This window comes from Phyllostomus discolor, chromosome 1 (assembly GCF_004126475.2).
Source record: "Phyllostomus discolor isolate MPI-MPIP mPhyDis1 chromosome 1, mPhyDis1.pri.v3, whole genome shotgun sequence".
NCBI lineage: Eukaryota > Metazoa > Chordata > Mammalia > Chiroptera > Phyllostomidae > Phyllostomus > Phyllostomus discolor.
The window spans coordinates 213,219,523-213,236,404 of NC_040903.2; positions in this window are offsets into that span (position 1 = coordinate 213,219,523).

Here is a 16,882-nt window from a genome sequence, read left to right on the forward strand (position 1 = left end):
ATCCCATTGCTTCTGCTGTGTTTTTATTCACGAGACGTGAGCCAGAGCCCACCTCCAGGGGTTGGGCGTCACACAGTGTGAATACCAGGAGGTGGGGGTCACTGGGACCATCCTAAAGGCCGCCTACTGTGACGTGCCTGGGTCCAAATTCTAGCTCTTTCTTTCACTCTCTGAGTGTCTTGAAGACGCCACCTAACATGTCTTGGGATCAGATTGTCAACAAGCAAATGATGTCCATTTCAGAAGGCAGTTGACAGGATGGAAACAATTTCTGAGAAACGCATAACGGGGGCTTGATAATAAGTAGTTAGGGCTATTGTTACTCTGGTTAATCTTGGCAAATGCTGGGGGCTTTGATTCTCGATCTGCGTCCTAAGGGACACTGACTGGCTCCCCACGGACCTTTCTGTTCAGATTCCCTTGATTCTGAGTTGCCTTCTGGGCAGGAAGAAGCCACCCGTGTCCTCTTCTTCTCTGGAAGGTGACTCACGGCAGCAAGGCCAGTGTGTGCCAAGGCCCGGAGATGGTGTGGTGGTAACAGTTATTTTTAAATAAAGATTTTATTTATTTATTTTTAGTGAGGGAAGGGAGGGAGATAGAGAGAGAGAGAGAGAGAAACGTCAATGTGTGGTTGCTGGGGGCCATGGCCTGCAACCCAGGCATGTACCATGGTTGAGAATCGAACCTGCAACACTTTGGTTTGCAGCCTGTGCTGGATCCACAGAGCTGCACCAGCTAGGGCTGTGGTGGTAACAGTTTCACAATTTGAGTTGCTGTCAGTAACGATTCACTCCATGCTCCTCCCACGGAAGCATTTTACTTTCCCACCCGTTGACTTAGACTTGGCCGTGTGAGTCGTTTTGCCCAGTGGGATGTTAATGGACATGACTGAGCAAACACTTGAAGTCTGGTTTCTCAGAAGGACTGACTTTCTTGCGCCTCTGCTGTGAACCTCAGAGGGACATGTCCTGAGTGGCCACTGGCCCAGGATGGATGAGAAACACACGGAGCAGGGCCGTTCCACCAACCTCAGATCTGTCACCTGAGTGGACTTACCCTACTGGCCCACACACCCATGAGTGTGTCGACGACCGTGTTTGGTGTACACGACTGAGCTGTGGGCTGGACCGGGATGGTTTCAGGGGCGGGAGGTGGCTCAGGGAGGCTGGGGTTGACATTGCAATTTGGAACGTGGTCAAGATGCAGCTAAAGGAACGCAGGGCCCGGATCACCCTGGGCTTGGAGGGTCAGAGTCACGATTTGGGTTTTTCCTCTAAGTGTGCTGGGAAGCTGGGCAAGGTGGCATTAGGGGACCCACTTGTGGAGAGCACACTGAGGAAGGGAAGGAGTTTCTCTGAGAAATCCACACCTTTGTGTGGCTGTGACCTCCGATGGGCCATCAGCCCTGTCCCTGTGCCTGCCTCTCCAATTCCTACAGCCGTGTGTTCAGACGGACCTCAAATGCTTATCTGAAAGGTCTCATAGAGGTGTTTGCCACTCCCTTCCCTTCGGCCCCCTGCCACTGTTGTTCTTTGGGCCAGGACACGTCACCCAGCACAACGCTGTGTCAGGTCCTTCTCTGTCCTAGACTGGGCTGTCTTTGAGGGCAGGGCATGAGGCTTAGTCATCCTACAGGTGCTCCTCTGTGTCCTAGTCCTCTGCACCCCTGTGGAGAGGCCTCACCAAATATTTCCTTAATGAATGAATGAGCAATTTCACTGTCCTTTGTGGTTAATTATCCTATAGCAGATTATTAAACCTGTCCGTCTTCAGCTTTCCCACCTGCAAAATAGGAATAATAACAGTGTCCCTCACGGGGTTGTTATGAGGATTAAACAGGCTGGTATTGAATGAGCAGTACCTGGTAATTAGCAGACATTCAAAAATGTTACCCAACATTTTCAAAAGCCTGCTGACGAAATTCCTATAAGGCTCTGCAGTGAGTGAGTACATGAGTGAATAAATGCCAGAGGGCACATATCCACTGACGCCTTAGCCAGGGGATGCCCAGACATCCACACAAGGTACAACAGGCGTAGGGTGCTCAACCACTGGGCCCTGGTGGCCAATAGGCTGCATATCCAGCCTTCTCGTTAGGATGTGGTACATTTCACGAAAGGCCCCAGATGATGGCCAAGTTCCAGTCTGCAGCTGAAGGTCTTCTCACCTCTGACCTCTACATCTTGACAAGTTCCGGAAGTTCCAGACACATTTGGGATTCAAGGACAGGTCAACCTCCTGGTTACCCTTTGGTCCTCCAAAAGGCAGACTCCGAGAAAGGAGGCTCCCCAACTCTTCGGGGCAAAATATGCTTTATCTTTCATTACCATCTCCCCCAAAACGTCCAGCTCCTGTTAGATGTATAACATTCCTTGAATAAACGATGAAAGGAATGCGTTATGAAGACCCCGTGGTAGTTCCAGTCTAAAGAAACTTAGGATGTTAACCAGGACACTGAATTATAAAATGGTAAAAAGCGTTTGGTGTTGGTCTGGCAGCGGGGAGGGGCAGGAAGGGCCAGTGGGTGGCACCGGAAGTGGGGAGCAGGGCAGCCGTCCTGACCTTTGGCATCTCTCACCCCGTGGCCTGGGCACCCTCTTCTCCCATCATGAACATGTGATCCGCCTCCGTTTGGGATTTGAGAAATTTGAAACTATCTCATTCACACCCATGCATGTCACTGCTGAACTTGAAGTCTAACATGCCCCCTAATTTACATATAATTTGTTTGACTCCTGTAAACTGCATTAACAAAAGGAGGAGCAACGCGATAAATTACTAGTGACAGAGGCCAGGCTGGATCGCAATTATATTTAGAAGCCCCCCGGGAAGAGTGATGTTCTGTTTTTACTGCGCATAAAGTCACGGCGTTATTGAAATGCCCGCAGCATCCAGCAAGCACGTGCGTCCTGACCAGTCCCACGGGTGGTGGCACTGGGAGAAAGTACAGTGGCTGGAGAGGCCCAGTCTGCTCCAAGTTTCCGAATCCTCCGCTGACTCTGTGCGCTCTGGGTGCCCGCCAATGAGAGCAGATTGGACTGAACCATGCGCACGCAGCCTGTGCCTACAGGAAGACTTGGGTTCCTCGCCCTTCCTCACGCCTTGCTGGTTACAGAAGCGGAGCTGCTCTCCGAATCTCTCTGACATCCCAGTTGTTTGCTTGTGAACTGAGCTCTTAACAGGGTCAGCCAGAGGGATGAGAAGAGGTCGCGGGATAGATGGCTAAGCCAATGAGGATGCAAAGTACTATTGATTGAGCCCGCACATGTGCCAGGCACAAACCCTGTGCTCGATCTGTGTTGTCTCAGTGAACTCTGAAGACACCTTGCTGAATCAGGCGTTATTATTCTTTTCACTATTTTATTTACACTTACTATCAGCCATGGAGACGGAGGGCAGCAAAAGTGTCATTGTGTGCCTGAGACACTATAGCTAACCCAGGACTTGACCCCATGTCTGCTTAAACTCAAAGATGAAATTTTTGACCGCTACCTTGTCCTGTCTCATCACAGGTAACCCATCTCCAGAAAGCCCTCACCTGGCAGGGGGAGATGTGCTTTTCAAGATGGCCTTGGTCCAGGCCCAGCCAGGGTCTGGGGCACCAGGACCTCCTAGGAGAGGTGGTCTGGCTCTGAGAGTACTGGTGTGGACCCCCTTCGAAATCTTTGCACCTGCCGATCAGGTCCTCTGGCCCTGGACTGGGTGCGGGGTGTGGCTGCGTTTTCTGTGAATCTTAATTTGTGCTCTAGAATGTATTAATGGTCTTAGTTTATGCACAGATTCCGAACTAATGCAAACCCTACTTTACATTTCCTCCTCCAGAGAATTAATCATGAACTGTGCTAGTTTTGAATTACGTGAGGCCTTTGGGAATAGGCCCACACCACTTGCAAGAAAATGAATCACCCTATAAATGACTTAACCTGCCTCTCAGGGCTTCCTGGTGGCGACTGAGAGCAAGAATGCAAATTAACTGACTCCGAACAGCACCCACGGTACCTGAGCTCCCCACTCCAGCCCTCCTATCCCGGGACTGACATTGCCCTACGCTGGCCTTCTCACTCCCCGTTTCTTCTCTCTTCCTGCTCCTTGTGGGTGTCCAGACTCTCTGGGTCTTTTTGTTAACTGCTGCTTTAAGGATCTCCCAAAGTTGCCTTCACCCCACGAGGCAGGGCATCATGCTCCTGTCTCTTCCTCCACGTTCTCATCAGGCGGGTGTGCCAGGACGTGCTCTTCTCACGACCCGGAACCCAGACTGGTGCCTTATACATTGTGGGTGCGTGTGGCAGGTCTTTGGCTTTTGATTTTTTTTTACACGTAGGGTTGTATAGGTTTCTAAAAATTCCAGATGTGTAAAATCCTGTCTTGGTCAGCCCTTGACCACTTCAGAATGCCAGTCTGTGGTTGCTAGTTTAATCTTTCTTTTCCTTTCTCCCCCCACCCACCCCACCCTAGAATCTAGACTGGGCCCACAGAAACCACACTGTTCTCATTAATCTGTTGTTTTTCTTACCCCACCCCAAGGCTGGGGGAGAGGTTAAGGTGCAGGACTTTATTTGATGGATTTCACAGGAGAGCCCTGGTTGAGATGGATGATCCTATCCAACACCTTTCTTTTCTTTTTTTTTTTTAAGATTTTATTTATTTATTTTTAGAGAGGGAAGGGAGGGAGAAAGAGAGAGAGAAACATCAGTGGGCAGTTGCTGGGGGCTGTGGCCTGCAACCCAGGCATGTGCCCTGACTGGGAATCGAACCTGCGATGCTTTGGTTTGCAGCCCGAGCTCAATCCACTGAGCAGCTACGCCAGCCAGGCAACACCTTTCTTTTCAAGTGAGAAAGCTGAGAACCAGAAGGCCAAGGTGAGCAATGCAAGGTCACTCCGTGAACTATCTATCCGACACGAGCAGGCAGCAGGCGAGATCCTATCTTGCGGCTCTTCTCTGCCTTCCCGAGACAGCTGCATTCTGGGATGGGACACAGGACTCTCCCCTGGGGGCCCCAGCAGAAGACCTTCGCATCTTTTCCATAAATTACCTCCGCCAAGACCCCCGCAACCGAGGGCAGCTGGCAGAGCAGCTTCCATAACAGAAATGCGTTTCCTTCCAGTTCCGGAGGCTGGACGTCCAGGGCAAGCTTGGCTCCATCCCGAGAGCCCCGCCCTTTGGTTTGTAGATGACTCTCTTCTAGTAGATCACACCTTCCTTCCGGTAGCCTTTCCTCTGTACCTGTCCACTTCCTAATCTCAGTTTCGATGAGGACAGCAGTTCCATTGGGTTAGGGCCCACCTGAATGATCTTATTTTAACTTAATTACCTCTTCAAAGAGTCTTTCTTCAAATACATGACAGTCTTACGTACTAGGGATTAGGACCTGAATATAGGATTTCGGGGGGATAGAATTCAGCCCATAACACGTCGGCTTCTGCACTGCCCCCCAAATTCACATCCTTCCGGTGAGCAAAATACATTCTTCCCATCCCCAAAGCCCTCAAATCTTAACTCATTCCAGCATCAACTGTCAAATCCAAACTCTCAATTAATTGTCACCTAAGTCGGGATGGTTGAGAATTGAGTGATAGTTCAGCCGGAGGCAAAGTTTCTATCGGTGAACCTTTGTAATCAGACAAGTTTCCAAACTACGACCCTGGGACAGGCAGAGGACAGACCTTCCCATTCTGAAGGGGAGAAGTCAGGAGGAAGAAAAGGGTCCCTAGTCCCACGCATGTCCCAAATCCAGCATGTGACATTGTATTAGATTTTAAGACTCAAGAATCCTCCCCTTTGGCTCCATGCTCCGCCTGCTGGGCCCACCAGGACCGCCTGGGTCCCACCTAGGAGCTCCTGGGGTGGTGTGTAGCCACGCCCCACCATCATCAGGGCGAAGGCCTACTGTGTTCCTGAGGACTCGCTTGGTGCCAGAAAGAGCTCACATGTACACCCATTCCTCCCGTGCTTACCATGGCCCCAAGACAGAAGCGCGGTGCCCAGGCGGTTGCCTCCATTCCCCAGAGGAAGATGGCGAGCCACAGAGAGGTTGCCAGCCTTGTCCAGGGCCCCGTGACTTCAGGGGCGTTGCTGGGACTGGACCCAGGCAACGTGACCCCAGAGCCTTTGCTCACCTAGACCTTAGGTGAGGCTCCCCAGCCCCTGGTCCTCTCCGACTGCCTGGGTCAGGGTCAACTGTTAATGTGTCTATGTGCTTATCCCTCCTCCCCCAGAGGGGGTTAGATGAGAGGGAAATCCTTGTCTTCATCTCCTCTGGGCTTCCATAGACAGGACAACATCTGGCATATCGTGCGCTCATTACGTATTGTCAATGGTGAGTGAAGGGGGGCAGTGTGTGATCCCTCCCTGAAAAGACAAACCCACAAAAACTCAATATCTCCTTAGGGAGGCCCCATGAGGCAGGATTCCGAAGGCCTGCGCCCTTCCGTGGAGCCCCTGGAAACTTCTTTCCATGCTGAGGAGACCTTCTTTGCTTCGCTTCGCGGAAAGTGCTCCCATTCAGCCAATAATTAGTGTCTGCGAGTGGAATCTATTTAAGAGGGAACAGGAAGCCTCACAAAGTTGCATTATGCCATTTCTAAGTGTCCGGTGATCCGCTGCCGCGCTGTGATTCATGGAGCCAAAATAAATGATTTGCTGAAAAAAAAATTGAACGTTCATTCTGCTGCTAGAACCTCTTAATTCCTGTTACACACATCAGCATATTATGGCTGGAAGCTGTCAGGTCCTAATGACTAAAATTTCATTTTTCAGGCTTTTCACACTGTGTGTGAGAACTATAGGTTGGCAATAATCGCGCAGCTAAGTTTTCTCCTCATTTGGTAAATTTTGCTATTCCTTTCCTTGTCATAGATTTCTCTTTAATGTCCACGTTTAAAAATGTCCGTGAGTCGAATAAATGAACTTCATGCTTCACTCAATAAACAGGAGAAAAATCCACCGTGGGTGTTTTTCTTCCGGAAGCTGCCGTCCATTTTACGGGGCGTAATGTAATTTGACAGCTGACAGATTCGATGCAAAATTATTTTTTACTTGGCAGAGTGAATCAAACATGGATTATTTTAAATAACGAACGTTAGCGCCATTTTTTAAAAAGTGAAATGCATTGTGCACCCTTCGTATGGATAAACAACCTTGACATTGAGTGTAACTTGTTTTATTACCCTTGAAATGGGAATTTGTTGACATGATATTCAATAAATAGAAATATCGTAGTCGTGTTTGCTTACCTCAGACACTGTAGCAAATAGGAGTTATTGATCCCACAGTTCCACACTTGTTTCCGAGAGGCTGTGGGGAGAGCAGGAAAACCAAGTTTCAATTTAAGTTGTTAATAGATTGGTTGCAAAATTTATGTTATCCATGTGCAACAAATCACGAATAAAAGCTTATGAAAGGCTAGATCGTCTGAATTGAATGACTCATTCTCCACTCCCCCCACCTGCCGTAAAAAGCCTTTAGTTAGAGACTGACCAAAGAATTTTAAACCTCTCATTATCTACAAGTCATTGCTCAAAGTGTCCCTAAATGGGATTAAACAATCGTCACTCAGATCTCCTGAAAGGACTGCCCCTTGCACGCCCCCACCCGCAGACTTGAATTCAGGCTGACACTGGTTTCAGGACAAAGGAAAGGGGTGGGCTTGCCTCGAGTGACCGTCCAAGACTCCAGGGTCTGATCTGTTAGGGGAGAGCCTGGGTACAATGCTGACAGATTTTGTCTCTTGGTCAGGGAATTGGACCTGGGCATTGGCGGGTCCGAGTGGACACAGTGACCGTGCTGGAGTCTCCGCGCAGCGTGGTGCCTCTGCTGCAGGAGGAGCCGGGGCGCAGGGCGCCCTGCACCGCTCTAGGGGCCATTCTGCCCGCATAGGGCGACAAGGGTGGGGTTGGTGCTGTGGGTGCCGGCTCCAGACCCTTTGGGTGGTTACCACAAGCATGCCGTCCAGTCCCTCTCCCTCTCTTCCTGCCTTCATCTGTTCTTTCTTTCAACCCATTAGCGTGGCGTGTCCTCCATGCCCCAAGGTCAGAGCCTGGTACAGGGACACCCAGAAGGACCAGGCATTGTGGTGCTGAAGCAGGTGCTGCTCTCGCTCGTTTGCTGAGTCAATCGCAGGGCGTGACCATGCGGTCGGTGGGCGGGGTGTGCAGTGGGAGGCATCAGGGCCAGGAGGAAGGCCAGCCTCCTGTGGCTCTTCTCTCTGCCCTCGGCGATCTGGAGCCTGATGAGGACTGACCTGTGAAGGGGTGACTATCACACAACAGGTCCTCAACAGTTGTCACAGAAGCACTTACCAGGGGTTGTGGGGATGCAGGAAAAGGGCGCTGCTTTACACACAAGAGCCGGGGGGATTTTCACAGAGGAGTGAGAAGGTCGACCAGATGCCAGAGACAATGGGCCATGAAGGCCCCTGGGTCGAGAGTATCTCACGGGGAAAGAATGAAGTGAAAAGGAAATAAAAATAAGACCCCTTGAGTAGGCATGAAAAAGTTGTCACAAATACCAAAGGTTGCAAACAGGTGCCACACAGGAAGATCACACAGGCCATCGGGGGACATAACACAACTTTGAGAGTTGGAGGGTTCTCGCCAATTGTTACCCGGCCCGATTGCTTTCCGAAGAAGCCAGAAATCTGAGCTTATGGTGCAAAATCTCCAGATGTTTAAGGGGGGAGATGTGGCTTAAAGAAAGAAAGACATGGCCCAGGATAAAGTAAACACATCTACAGGCCCTCTAAGAGCTGCGGCCCTGCGAAGGTCCATGTCTTGTCTGGATGCGCCGACTCCCTTCAGAACCTGCTCCCCGGGGACCTGCCACCGCAGTTACATCGGCAGGCAGTGCCGTCCGTGGTCGCTGCTGGTCAGGGCGGGATTTGAAGCCCATCTCTGGAACCTATCAGCTGGCTGACGGGGGGTCAGTTGCTGAGCCCAACTATACGGCCACGACTTTAATACTTGCCCTGCAATTGTTCCTACAATACTCGCGTGACGATTGCTCCAGGTGGTGGGGGTGAAGCTCCCGGCCCGGGGTCTGGCACTCTCCAAGGGCCTCTCTGAGGGCCTCTCCGAGGAAACTTTCCCGTTATGGGGCAGGGGAGAAGAGCGCTAGGTGGCACCCAGGCGTCGCTAGGTGTGCGAGGGGCAGGGGCGGGTTGGACTAGGGAACAGGTGTGGATGGGTGGGTGCCCTGGGTCTGGTCAGGAAAGCTTCTGGGGCTCCACCCCGGCTGTGATCTGACGTGGGGCGTGGCCGTTGTGCAAAGAGCAGCCCCGGGGGCTTGGCAGGGCTGGGAGTGAGTGACCGTTCCCAAGGTGGCCTCGTGCCTTCACATGCAAAGGTCTCAGACTCACGGGGGGTTCAGATGCTGATCTGACTGAGAGGCAGGTCTCTGAGGAGGCTCGTCCAGGGCTGGGAGGGTGTCTGCTTTGGCCTCATGGTTCGAGGTTCCCAGGGCAGCTCTTCCTTCCCCGCTGGGAGGGCCCGGCCAGCAGCGGCCAACACGGGTGCGTGCATGGCTGGCCTTGACAAACAAGACCCGTATTTGTCCTATTTACACAATAAATCGTGCCCATTGCAGAGATCTGCCCAGTTCAGACAAACTCGGAAAAGGACACAGAAGATACCTCTCGCCTTTGCCTTTGAGTGTCCACACTGACCTGGCCACTCTCTTTGCTTCGCATTTCTAGTTCGTGTGTATATTAGTAGGGCCGTCTTGTGGCCTGGCTCAGCGTGGCTTTGCTTTCCGGAGGAATACCTGTCTGACCTCCAGAGAGTGAACGGTACAGCCCTGTAAACGCTCCATTTCTGTCTGTCCCCGCAGGGTCCCACTCCCCTTTCCCTGCCCCCCACCTCTGCTGCCCCGCCCCTCTCCTGCCCTTCCTGCCCTCCATCCACCCTCCCCCCACACTGGTTGAGACACCAAGGTCCTTGGGATTCTCCTAATTTTCACCCCCGTCCCTTCTTCTTGTGGTTTTTCCCTCCTGTTTAAACAGTCGCTTTCGGGTGGGGGTACCACGCAAAACACAGGACGCCCAATGAAAAGTTAAGTTTCAAATACACAAAGGCATTTTCAGTATAAGTATGTTTCACTGAACGTTTGAGATATACCTGCACTAAACATTATTTACGGTGTATCTGAAATACAAATTTAACGGGGAATCTCACATTTTCATGTGCTAAGTCTAGCTACCCTGTATGTAAATTGAACAAGCTGAACTTGACTTCTTTTTGTTTCTATTTCTACAGTGAGGTCCAGGAATAAAGACACTGAGTCGTAAAAGTCAGGGTGCCCTTGGAGGGCGTGGCTGGACTTTGGGGAGAAGGGGAGAAAGCCAACATGTCAATTTCCTCGTGTATATGTGTATATAGATGTATATTTACATATATTGAATGTACAGTCATGTATATACTCATATATACACTCACAACATGTATTTTATGAAAATTGCTTCTCACTATGCGTATATATATGTACATACACATATATATTCCTATACACCGATCATCCTTATTTTCAGTAACAGCGCATTATTAATATTTTTCCTATGCCATCCAATATTTTGGGAGCCATATCATTTTTAAAAAATCACCTAAAATGTCTTTGCAGGAATGTCAGCTTATTCCAATTATTAGACATTTTCACTACCTCCATCTGTTTAACTGATAACTAATGCGGCAGGAAACACGCCTGTAAATATATTTCTGTCTGAATATTTGACTACTCCTGGAGGTATCTTTATCGGAGTAAAAGTATCCCGAAAACAGAGATAAGTATTTTAAGCTTCTGGAACATCTTACCTCTGGAAGGTTGATGGTCCTTCTTTCAATCAGCAAACATCAGTGTCAGGGGCTACGCCCTGCCAGGTTACGCCTTTCTGTCCTGGAGTCCCGGGAGCTTCCCCGGAGTGGATGGGAACGGTTCCCATCCCCTTGCCTGTCCCCAGGTGAACGCAGGACCAAGTGCCTGCTCCTTAGTGCCTTAACTTGCTGTTCTAAATGGCCAGTCCAATGGAGAGGCTGTATTGATTTGGCCATTTACTTACGCTTTTTCACTGTGAGTTGTTTATTTATGCACTTTGTCCATTTGTGGGCTGGTGGCGGGGTGTTTATGTTTAATTGGCTGGGTATCTTTATGTCTGAAGTCTATTAATATTGCTTGTACTATATTCTTAGTGACCATCGTTATTTTTGCATTTTAATTTTTGTTCATGATGGTATTTGAGGGAGAACATTTTAAGGTTTTATATGGTTAAGTGTACTGAGAATTTTTGTTAAAGATGTTGCCACAAATTTTATGCTTAAGGAGACTTTTTGCTCACACAGAATTTTAGCGTCTGTGTTTTCTAGAAGTTCTTCGGTTTTGTTATTTTTTTAAAAACTCTAGTATAATCTACTTTACATGAGTTAAAACTGGGCTTTTCTTTTTAGAATCTGTCACTTTCTAACTTCATCTATTGGATCATCAATCTCTTAACAACTGGCTGTTTAATACTCTTTTTTATATTAAATTTATAAACACGCGAACTCACCTCCACAAGTCTGCTTCAGAGTTAGCCATTCCGATCACATTAGTTCAATTAGGACATAATTGAACATGATGGTTTTATAATAGAGTCAATTTAAAACAGGGCATCCTCCCTACACATTACTTTTTTAAAAATTTCATAGGCATTTTGGCCTAAATTTTCCTAATGAAATTTAAAATCATCCATTTTCCCTGTCCTTGATCCAAAAATATCAGTATTTTTTATTGGAATTGTGTTCAATATTTATATTAATTTGGAAAGAATGGGCTGATTAATCTTTTCTATCCAAAAGCAGTGCAGCCTGGAACTTTGAGGCAAGCTTTGGGGTAGAATTGAGGAATGTCAACAAGAGGATCGGAGGTGGCAGCCGTATATAAGATAAATAAAGAAAAAATTGGGGCAAGAGATATTAAAGAGAATTTTTAACACCTTTTTAAAGAGATTTTTATTTATTTATTTATTTTTAGAGAGGGAAGAGAGGAAGAGAGAGAGAGAGAGAGAGAAACATCAATGTGCGGTTGCTGGGGGTCATGGCCTGCAACCCAGGCATGTACCTTAGTTGGGAATTGAACCTGCGACACTTTGGTTCCCAGCCCGCCCTCAATCCACTGAGCTACACCAGCCAGGGCAATTTTTAATACCTTTTTGTTTGTATAATATAATATAATGCAAAACCACTTTGGCATTGTTTAAGGCACAGTAGTAAAGATACAGTTTTTCCCCCCAATTCTTTCTGGGTGTTGTGTCTCCGCCGAGCGCAGCTGCGCTGAGATGGCGGAGGCGGTGGGTCACCCAGCTTTGTCCCGATTGTTTATCTTGTATCTGGTTCATCCACTGAACTGGCTTGGAGCTATGAATACTTTCCTTCCGTTAATTATGCAAGATATTCTAGATACTCTATCTAATGATTTATAAAATTAATGATTACGTGAGTAAATGATTAATGAGCACATTTCTCCTTCTTTATGACTTGTGTAGCTTCTGTTTACTTTTCTCATCGCAAACCATTATTGGGATGTGGGGGACGATGCTAAGGATGATGGGTCGGAGCTGGCCTTCTTCACTCTCGCAGGAGGAGAGCTGAGATGCAGGCATCATGTTATCCCGACTCTGGTTTAAGGAACTCAGTCTTTAGCATATTAAGGAAACACCTCCTAGGTCTTGAATGCTTCAAAAGGTTTTTTTTTAAAGGGATGTGTGTTGAATTTACAAAATTTATTTTGGCTTCTGTAAGGATCACATATCTAATTTCTTCCAATGTTGGCATCTTAATTCAATGGGAGAAATCAAATCGATATATTGTTAATATTAAGCCTTATTTATATCCCTAGTAAAATATCTAGAATTGTCTTACTGTGTATTTGAATTACTTGTGCTAGTATTTGAGTTGGGATACTCCCTGTGTTCTCATAGTAACTCAGATGCCCAGATTACTTTTTTGTGCCATTAATTGTCAGCTTTTGATATGAAGGTGAAGAAAATTTATAATATGAATGAAAAACTTTTCCATTATCTTATATGTTCTAGATAAAATTATATAAAATAATAATTGTCTATTTTTTCATGTTATTAAGAACTAGCAAAATTACTTGGCCTAGGGGTCATTGGGGAAGATAATTATGCTGAAAAATCTTTTTTCATGTTTTCCCTATAGCTATAGGTTTATTAAGTTTTCAAAGTCTTCCTGGATTAATTTTTGTTATTTTTAATGTTTCAGAAAAATCATGTATCTTATAATACTATCAGGTATCTTTATGTTGGGCTGTACGTCCTATTTTTTATAATTTAAGTCTCATCTGAGACAGTACTTAATTTCTCACTTCTAATTTCTCATATTTGTTTATCAATTTTGATTTAATAGTGACCTACCTATGTATTTTATTTTCTTTTTAAATACCAGTTCTTATACTTATTTATCAATGCTATTATATCAATATATAATTAATATCTGATTTTATTACGTTTATTACTTAGCTTTTTTACCCTTGTATTTATTTTTATTTTATTAAAATAGTCTATTATTTTTAGGTTACATACTTTGTTCAATAACTTTTTAATTTTTCAATTCTCTTTTTTTTTTTTGCTATACTTCCCTAAAGGACTTGGGCTAACCTGTATGTGTTTAGTGTTCAGTAGTTATGATCTACATTCAAAGCACTATTTGTACTAAACCACAGTCCCTGTATCGTTGAATTATTTATTTTGATGAATTGCTCAGTCATTTCCAGTATTTCTTCAGATTGCGTTTTCCAGGAGGAGTGTAGTGGTGGCTTACTGCTTTGCACGGCCGAGTATTTTTTTTTGTTTGTCCTTCACACGTGAACCCTTGGCTGGGTATAAAATTATTTAGTCATGCCACTGTCTTCCCAAAACGCATTAGACAGTCTTTCATTTGCTTCATGATACGACATGTTCTGAAGTCTAAGCTTAGCCGCATTTTAGTTTTTTTGTAAGGACCTTATTACCTCTACCATTAAACTGCCAAGTTTGTAGGAAGAATTTCCCCAGAGATTCAAAATTCCTTTAATAGATATATTTTGAGAGAGCGGTGGTTTGGAATAATGTGAGCTCTTTTGAGGAGAAAAACTCAGATATTTCCAGCTCTGAATCCTTTTGTAGTAGGATTTCTAAAAAAAAATTATTTATTTAATTTTAGAGAGGGAAGGGAGGGAGAGAGAGAGAGAGAGAGAGAGAGAAACATCAATGTGCAGTTGCTGGGGGCTGTGGCCTGCAATCCAGGCATGTACCCTGACTGGGAATCGAACCTGCGATGCTTTGGTTCGCGGCCCACGCTCAATCCACTGAGCTATGCTAGCCAGGGATGTAGTAGGATTTTTATTAACCTTTCAGCTCTGTTGGCCCTGGTCCTGTCCTCTGAAATGCCAGCCTTTCCAGGAAGGGTGGGGTCTCCGCTCTCTGTCTGCCACATCCCCGTCTTCCCCCACACCGTCGTGTCTCTTTGTCTCCCCTTTTTATATGAGGGATCAGCAAACATTTTTTTGCCAAATGCTGAATTAAAAGTACTTCGGCGATGCAGGCCGCTGGCCTCCTGCAGCAACCGCTCCGCTCTGCTTCTGGAGCGCACACGCCACCACAGGCAGCGGGTACACCAGTGAGCGTGGCTCTGTGCCAATCAGACAAGCTGCAAGCCCGCTTCCACCTGTGGCTGAGGTTCCCTGACGCTGTCTCTACATTCCTGGAAGTATTCTCCAATTTGTGTTCTATTTACTGATTTAATGTTTTTTTCTTTTAATCATTGTTCAAGTACAGTTTTCTCCCTTTTACTCCCATTCCAGCCCACCCACCCAACCCTCCCCACTTCCCTCCCATTACCACCCTCCCCCTAGTTTTTGTCCATGTGTCCTTTAAATTTGTTCCTGTAAACCCTTCCCATTCTTCCCTGAAATTCTCTCCCCTGGCCCCTCTGGTCACTGTCAGCCTGTCCTCTATTTCAGTGTCTTTGGTTATATTTTGCTTGTTTCTTTGTTTTGTTGATTAGGTTCCTGTTAAAGGTGAGATCATATGGTGTTTGTCTTTCACTGCCTGGCTTATTTCACTCAGCATAATGCTTTCCAGCTCCATCCATGCTGTCGCAAAGGGTAGGAGCTCCTTCTTTACTGATTTCATCTTCTGCTGCATAGAATAGAGTCTTTGGTTCCTTCAGTGACATACAGTCTCACGGGTAAGCATGCAGGCTCAGGATGGCTGGCTTTACATCCCAGGCCTTCCAATTACTAGTTTTTTGAGTTGGGCAAGATATTTCAACTGCTGTGTGTGCCTTAGTCTCGTAGCCCGTCGGGGGACAGGACGCAGGGCCTTCGGGAAGAGTCCTTAGAAGAACTGGCTGAGAGGTCTGGGACACTGGAAACCTTGGGTGAGTATTAGTGCTCGTTGATTTTTTTCATCATTTTTCAGATCTCTTTTTTAGATGTCAGGCTGCATCCGAACTTGCTATGTTAAAATATTTTTCATGTGTAGGTGCTTTCTATATTGCACTTTATTGTACTTGAACGAGAACATGAAGCAGATGCGTTCTAAACTTTCTTGAGTTTCCTGTAATACGTGCTTTCCTCAGGTTTGCCTTCTTCCTTCTCATTTTAATACCTGGCTCCCCTGTTCGTTCTTTACGTGGCCATGGCTTGTTTCGTGTCACGTTTGGTATTCGCTGAGCAAGGGCTGAACTTCCTCTCACTGTTATTCCTGCTATTTCTGAAGTAATCTTCTTGGATCTTAACCCACAGTCCCCACCGACGTGCAACCCTGTTGCAAACTTTCAGGTGACAAACAGGTGAATGATCTACCCAGCTTCCGCTGGCCTTTCAGGTTTCCCCTGCTCCCCGCACCCGTTTGTGGATAAAATTTTATTCTGGGACTTTTTGAGAAGTCCATGCCTCTACTTATTTTGATGGGTGCAGAACTGCACTATTTCAACTCCACTGTTGCTAGCGTGTGTCCTGGTTTCCTGAGCTCCTGCTTTCTTTCTGTCCCAGCACGCACCATCTTCTGCCCTTTGTTTCCTCTTCCTGCACATTAATGGCTGGTGGGGGGCTTAGCCTTCCTCATGGTTACGGATGAGAAAGATACAACTGAGCAGACGTGAGAGCGAATGGGGTGGTTCTGAGAGTCTCAGAAAGTGTTAAAAAATGTAGGGGTTGACTCCAGGTCTTCTATTCAATGATGCAGCCTCCCAGATGCTGACGGTTGGATCTGCAGACTGTTCAACCGGGAACATTGTCCTGTCTCCTGCTTCTTGTGCTGCATTTTTCAGAGTTAAGACACCATGAGTCACTGCCCAGCCTTTTCTCGGTCACCTGTAATGTAGAGAGCGGGCGATTCGTCTTTGTGATACATTTGTTTCCAGTGATTCTGTGAATGTTTAGCAGGCATTGGCTATCATTTTGGTTTGTTTTATGCATATTTTGATAGCAGGTAGGGCTGGGCTTAATCAGGCACAGCTTTATGAATACCTGGAAATCCCTTGAATGTGATTCTTGATAAGACACAACGTCGAATGGAAAGAGCACGAACTATAGAATTAAACAGGTGTAGTTTAGGACGCTGATGCAATCCTTTTGATGTGTGGCTTCGGGCCACTCAACAGAATGATTGTTTCCACGTATAAAAGTTGGAAGAACAATATCTACACATTATTAAGATTTAATAAAATATTATGTGTGAAAGAGCCCTTGTAGAGATGCTCACCAGATACCATCAGGATGGCCACTTCTTCTGCCGAACGCTGGTGTCTGCAGATGGAGGGATAGTGTGTTCGTTTCTTTGTTTTACAATCCATAGAAGTTGTGATGTAGATAAGGATCATGCCTGATATGAAATCAGCATTCGCTCACCTGTA